Below are 7825 nucleotides of genomic sequence, written 5' to 3' on the forward strand. Positions count from 1 at the left end.
GAACGAAAACATATACACGGATTCTCTGCAAGTGTCGTTCAGTCCTTGCTCTGCAGACATGCGATTGCTTTGCTTTATTAGATTTCTCTCTGTGTCTTTCTCTCCATTTCCCTGCTATTCCCTTCTCTCCTTGTCATTAGTTCATGACATGTTATCATGTTAGTCTATTTATTTTGAGAGAGAGAGAGAGAGATAGAGATAGAGAGAGAGAGAGAGAGAGAGAGAGAGAGCATGAGTGGGCAAGGGGTGGAAAGAAGGAGAGAGAGAATCCCCAGGTACCCCTGTTCAAGTTTTGTTTTTTTTTTAAATCACCATCTCCCAACCATGCCACATAGGCAATTACCCTACAAATTTTTAATTCATATATGAAATGAATTTGGGTGCATGTGTTTGTAAATGTACAAGTGTTCCAATTAAATTTTGAAATATGATGTTCGTAAATTAAGTTCAAAATGTGTACTATTTTTCCATGCACATGTGTTTTTTAATATATAGTTGACATTGTTATGTACCTCATCCTGTTTCTTGCTGTTTTTCATTCAATACTATCTTTTTTAGTTCTCTACAGGTTGCTATGTCTATTTCCCCTCTGATCTATCTAACTGCTGCAGAATGCTCCTTGGTATTCTTTTACCACACTTTAGTCATTTGCTTTCCTCCACACCCTGATCACCCCCAATTCCCTATCATTACCAAAACAGCTACAATAAATCTGTATGGACCTGTGTAAGATTCTGCTCATGGAAAGCTGCCACGTTGCTCTCCAGCATGACTGCACCATCCAAAGCAGTAGAGTTATCACACTCCATGGCACGTGTTACAGTCGGAAGCCCCATCCTGTTATCTCTTCACAATGATGTTCATGAAATGGCATTGACCACCTTGTGCTAAATGTCAAGTTCTATTAGTTTGCACCCTATCTCTAGGATTGTAAGGCAGGACCATAAATTCACTCATTGATTCTCTTCCGTGGTATTCACTTGTCGGAATAACCACTTTGCTATGGTTCCTCCAATGTCCTGTCAGTTAATCACCAAACCTTTAGAGCTTTGTCTATGCTTTCTCTTTTTCTCACTCTTGTTCGTTCACATTTCGGATTAAATCCCATTGCAACAGGTTAGGAATTCTCCTGTCAAACACAGTTTTCCTTTTTTTCGTGGGCTGCACTTCATCCCTTGCCAAGGCTCAGATGTTCTGGCATGAAAAGCTGTGGTCTAAAACACTTTAAAACCATTTCTGTGGCCAATGGTTCACTTCCCCCAATGCCTTTTTTCTCATCCAAATTCTCCAAATGCTTCAATTTGTAGCCCGGACTTCAAAATCACCAGTGATGTGTTCCAGATTTCTTTGGCTCCTTTATTATTAATTCCCAAAGAGATCAGCAAAACAGTCAGTAGTCGGTGGGTTTGAGGATAGAGTCAATTGCTGCTGCTACTTTTTTCAGAAGACTCACTCACCCCTTCCTCTGAGTCACTTTTTCTACACATTAATGTCTTTATGTTGGCTTCAATTCCATTCATTTGCTTGGGATAATTTTTCCTCCTGACTTCTCTCTTGGATTACTTTCTCTATCCTGTTGAAACCAGGATGGTGTTTCCCCATTATAACTATCCACCTAACTCAGAAGTTTAAAAACATAGTTTGTTTTATAACGTCACATGAGTCTTGTGATTCCAAGTCCCCATTTGTCACAATGGCAGAAAACTAAGCCAGCCACTTTCACAAACTTACTCTTATCCAGTCAAATTCAAAATTATTACCCCACCAACAGTGCAGTTCACACTAATGCATCTTTCTCTTCTTCTCCAAACTGGTCTGGGACCAACTGCCCTGGAGAGAACAAAGCGGGGCGGTGGGGGGGGGGGGGGTCTCTCACCTTCTCAATATCTGTCCTGTACTGTCTGTCCACGGGTTCTCCAGTCTCACGCAGCCTGGTCCCAGATCAGCACCTGACATTGACTGCCAGGTAAAAATTGGTGGGTCTCTGATGACCATTCTCTCCCTAAGAAGATCTGTGGTTCAGTTGATTGCAGGAAGCACATCCACTTCTGCCTCTCACCTCAGGTAAATAAGCATCCCCTGGGGGTGCCTGGGTGGTTCAGTTGGTTAAGTGCTCAGGTCATGATCTCAGGGTTCTCAAGCCCTGTGTTGGGCTCTGTGCTGACAGTTCAGAGCCTGGAACTTGCTTCAGATTCTGTGTCTCCCTCTACCTCTCTGCCTCTTCTCTGCTTGCACTCTGTCTCTATCTCAAAAATAAATAAAACATAAAAAAAAATGTTTTTCTAATAAAAAAAAAATAAGCATCCCCTGGTGTCTACCTATCTCCCTGACTGGCCAGATGGACTCTCAGAGTTGGTGAATAAATGAATACTACTAGCAGCTAACATCAAAGGCTCTCTGGAGCCATAAGGATATTACGAAATCCCACAAATTGGCAACCTCGGAGATAAACTGGGGGTGGCAAATTAGGGAATCTTTGCTCCCTTTTGAGCCTAGCTGCCCTGTTTCCACATATCCCTGCAAGTCTAAGGCTGTGCTCACAAAATTCATTTTCGGCATGGTATTGCTTTAGCCGCTGCTCTTTGCAGGGAGACCTATCCAGTAACTCCCTCACCCCACCCCACTCCCACTAGCACGCAAGTACCAAAATCCCCACCACCACTACCAGCCCTCTCTGTTTTACATTTTAAAGCATTTTTTCTTTGGCCTTCTTCTGCAGCTGATCAGTGCCTCCTCCAAGGGCAGGGAATGGAAATGGAGCAGGCACTGAGAGGATTTCCTTTGAATTTAGTCATTTGGATTCTGGGTCATTATCTTTGAGGTTGTTTGTATCCGGAACAACCATTTATTTCCCAGTAAACTCCCCAGTGGTGGAGAATGGAATTGGTAGGGGCACATTCCACTACAAACGTATGGATCACCTTGCTACACGTCCTCTCTGCAAAGCCAGCTGGAAGAAAGACCTTATGCAAACTCCTCTTATGACTTCTCCTCTATTTGAAAAAAACGAGCTCTTGAAATTTCACACCCAGTTAAATCCCCTTTGGTGAAAAACTCCAAAAATATGCTCCTGAAATGTAGTGATTTACACTACTGCAGAAACCCCATCAGATAGTAGGCAGAGGATACTGAATTCAGAGTAGGACTACAGGGGTACCCGGTGTAGGCATAAAGCATGAAACACCAGGCCTGGCTCAGCCCCTTCCAGCATGCTGTTAGGTAGGTTTTTGTAGTAAGTATGACTGGTCTTTACTGATTCTAAACAAAAGTAATAAACTTCCACTTCTATTAAGAGCCAAAGGAACTTCCAGATTCTTCATAATATAATCCAAATAATTTGAATATCTTCTTTTTACTGTGCTCGTCATTTTCCTATTTGATATATATTTTAAGCATCTTGTCTATATCATCATGCACCATTATGTATATATAATAGAGGGTAAGCATTGAAGGAAGCATTTAGGGGGTTTATTTTTTATTTTTTATTTTTTTATTTTTATTTTTTTTTTTAATTTTTTTTTTCAACGTTTATTTTTATTTTTGGGACAGAGAGAGACAGAGCATGAACGGGGGAGGGGCAGAGAGAGAGGGAGACACAGAATCGGAAACAGGCTCCAGGCTCTGAGCCATCAGCCCACAGCCCAGAGCCTGACGCGGGGCTCGAACTCACAGACGGCGAGATCGTGACCTGGCTGAAGTCGGACGCTTAACCGACTGCGCCACCCAGGCGCCCCAGGGGGTTTATTTTTTATAAGATTTTTATTATAAAGTATGGAACCTCCTCTTATTGGGAAACTTTGTAAAAGGCTTAGAAATGTACAGAGATTACTAGATGTCCCCCTTGATTTTCTCTTACCGTTGTAACAAATTACCACAAACCTAGTGTATGAAAACAGCACAAATTTATCATCTTATACTTAGGGAAGCCCGAAGTCTGAAATGGGTCTTACTGAGCCAAAATCCAAGGGTCTGCAGGACTACATTGCCCCTGGAGGACCTAGGGGAGAATCTATTTCCTTGCCTTTCCCAGCTTTTGGTGGCCACCTGCATTTCTTGGCTAGTGGACCGTTCCTCCAACTTCAAAGTCAGTAGGGTAGTATCTTCAAATCTCTGGCATTTGACCCACTCCTTTGCTTCCTTTTTTTCCACTGTAAAGGACCTTGTAGTTATATCAGTCTCACCTGAATAACTCAGGACAATTTCCTTATCCTAAAACCATCTGATTAGCAAACAATTCCATCTGCAATCTTAAAACTCCTTTTCCACGTGACATGACATAGTCACATGTTCTGGAATTAGGGCTTGGACATGGTGGGTGGGGGGGGGGGACATTATTCTGCCTACCCTGGCAATAGATAACTCATTGTTATCTATTTAGTGGACACTCTGGGAGTATCTGATTCTACATAGATGTCCTCCTTGTCTTTGACAAGGTTATTTTACAACTCTGCAAGTTGGAGAATGAGAGCAATGACAACAATATTCTATAGAAATACAAATAAATTCTGTCTAATCAATATATACTTCTGCCCTCTAGAAAATATTATTCCAAATTACATTTTATTGCTCTAATACTAATTCTGAGGTTGTTAATAAATGTTCCCTGAAAGAAGGGGTTTATTTTATTTTATTTTATTTTATTTTATTTTATTTTAAAGTTTGTTTATTTTGAGAGAGAGAGAGAGAGAGAAAACAAACAGGGGAGAGAGACAGAGGGAGAGAGAGAGAGAATCCCAAGCAGACTTCACACTCAGTACACGGCCAACACAAGTCTCCATCAAAAGACAGTGAGATCATGACCTGAGCCAAAATCAAGAGTTACACACTTATCCCACTGAGCCACCCAGGATCCCCAAGAAGGGTTTTATTTTTAAATAAAATTTGAGGAAAACTTTTTATTCACAGAAACTCTCACAGGGTTAATATTCAATGTAAACATTTTAGAAAATTCTATTCTAGATTATTGGATTGTTTCCACATTGTGAACAAATAACAAACCAGTAGCCAAAACTCTCATACAATTATAATGTCCATGTCAAAAAAACAAATTGTTCTCCATATAGTTGTGGGTCCATTTCTGTGTTTTCTATTCTGTTCCATTGATCCATGTGTTTGTTTTTGTGCCAGCACCATACTGTCTTGATGATTACAGCTTTGTAATATAGCTTAAAGTCTGGGATTGTGATTGATGCCTCTGCTTTGCTTTTTTTTTTTTTTCTTTTCAAGATTGCTTTGGCTATTTGGGATCTTTTGTGGTTCCATACAAATTTTAGGATTGTTTGTTCTAGCTCTGTGAAAAATGCTGGTGATATTTTGATAAGAATTGCATTCAATGTGTAGATTACTTTGGAATCTGAATGTTCATAGCAACAGTATCAACAAATAGCCAAATTATGGAAAGAACCCAAATGTCCATCAACTGATGAATGGATAAAGGAGATGTGATATATATATATATATATATATATATATATACACACACATGCACACACACACATGTATATACATACACATATGTATATGTGTATGTATGTAAATATATGCATGTATATATACATATATATGTGTATATATATATGTGATGGAATATTACTCAACCATAAAAAAGAATGAAACCTTGCCATTTACAATGATGTGGATGGAACTAGAGTGTATTATGCTAAGCAAAATAAGTCAGCTGAGAAAGAAAAAATACCATATGATTTTACTCTTATGTGGAATTTGAGAAACAAGACAGATGAACATAGGGGGGAAAAAGAGAGGGAGAGTGGCAAACCATAGAACAGACAAAATCTTAACTATAGAGAACAAACTGAGGGTTGCTGAGGGGGGGGTGTGTAGAGGGGTGTTGGGTGGGGGGATGGTCTAAATGGGGGATGGGTATTAAGAGGGCACTTATGATAAACACTGGGTATTGTATGTAAGTGATGAATCATTAAATTCTACTCCTGAAACTAATATCATACTGTATGTTAACTAACTAGAATTTAAATAAAAACTTGAAACAACAAAAAAAGAAAGTTTAGAAATACTGGTCTACCCAACTTCAAAATGCTCTTGGGTGTCTTTAACTAAAACCTGCTTGCAGCCAAGGGGGTTGTAGGTATATGGGTATATCTCAGAACTGAGGCTATCTCTAATTTGCATTTCATTTGATGTTGTTTAGATATTAAAGAGGTTGAGGTTGGATTTAGGGTGCCAAATTATTGCTTTATAACAGATCATCAGTGATTCCAAAACTCATGTTCGTTACCTAGGTTTCCACCTTCTTGGTAACAGAGGACCCGGTAGCTGGTAGGCGGATATCTCTTTGGTGATTATGAATCAAAGAAGGGTGAGGTGTGCAGTCTTTCAGATCAAGTAAGATAGCAAACACTAATATTATTAGATGTCTAGCATTTCCAGGCACTGTGCGAACACTGTGCATGACTTCATTTAATACCTAAACTAGTAATATCCTCATTTTACTAAAAAAGAAACCCAAGCATAGAGCCAGTGAGTCACTTGTTCAAAGTCACATGGTGTGTGAATGGCTGAGCTGGGACTGAGACCCACACAATATCAAGAGTTGTGATACACAGGTCCACAGTACTTTAGCTGGTGAGGCCAGATGTATTTCAGATTTCATCATTTCAAAGATTTCAAGAAGCAAACAGTTCATATAATGTGCAATACCTTAGTGGGAATGGGGTAGCATCTCGTGATCAAACCCATGCTTAAGTCTGTAACAAAAAAATAGTCACATTGAGGTAAAGACTATAAATCGCCTCATCTCAATTCAGATCACATTTTGTTGTTAAATGAATCAGAAAACAGTTTCCATTTTCAGTATTTGGGATTTTGGAACTGTTCATAAAGGATTCTGGACCAGTGCTTACCTCCTTTTACATACCCAGCTCTGTTCACTAAATTTACTATCTCTCTCTTTCCTGGATAGTGCTGACACATGAATGCTGATTCTTAGTTTAGGTTTTAACAGCCACCTTTCTAACACCTTCCTTTATCAGGGCAAAATACAATTAGCCTCAAAGGGGAGTTCCAGGCCTCCAGTTTCATCCCCCTTTTTCTCATCACTTGGCCACACCCCAGTGCACCCACCTCTGGACATGTCAAGAAAGACTTTTATTGAGCCAACAGACTAAGAGCGTGTCTCTTTTTCTCATTATTTTCTTTCTTGGGAGTCTGTCTTCCCTCTACATACCAGGTACAATAGATGACCAGGAGTGGCTCCTGGCCATGGCCTACCCTGCCCTGCCTTGCCCTGCCCTGAGAGAGCATAGGGTGGGCAGTGCAGATACACCGGTGACCTACAGACTTTAGGAAGATACAGACCGTGCTTCTCTTTTACTTGGCAGGCTTCTGTACTGCTTTTCCTTACCATCAGCATGGTACAATTGAGAAGACAGAGGCTCTGGTCTGAGCCCAAAAGAAAATGAAAAAAAGTAGACCTTCCTTAAATGTACCAGAGGAAAGACTCCACATTCTCAGCTTGGTTCACCAGGCCATCCCATTAGAATTTGGGATAAAAGTTCACAGAAGCAACCATACGTGTTCTGGTTTTGCCCCTGATGCCTGTGTCCCACACGAACTTCAGAGGGACATAGCTATAGTAAGACTGTTAGCTAGGTCCCTGGACAAATACTGTCTTATTCCCATTTAGACACATGTATAAATATAATTGTCTAGGTGGAGGCTTTCTTAGTTTCAGTTGCACGCCAGGCCTGCTTCCTTCTGTAGTACCTTGCACCCCTCATTTGGGTGTCTTTTATGCCCGTGTTTATGGAACTCTCTTGGGTATTTCTGAAGATAGCTGCGAGTATTGCAT

Source organism: Herpailurus yagouaroundi, unplaced genomic scaffold (genome assembly GCF_014898765.1).
Source record: "Herpailurus yagouaroundi ecotype Mexico unplaced genomic scaffold, PumYag 162, whole genome shotgun sequence".
Classification (NCBI taxonomy): domain Eukaryota; kingdom Metazoa; phylum Chordata; class Mammalia; order Carnivora; family Felidae; genus Herpailurus; species Herpailurus yagouaroundi.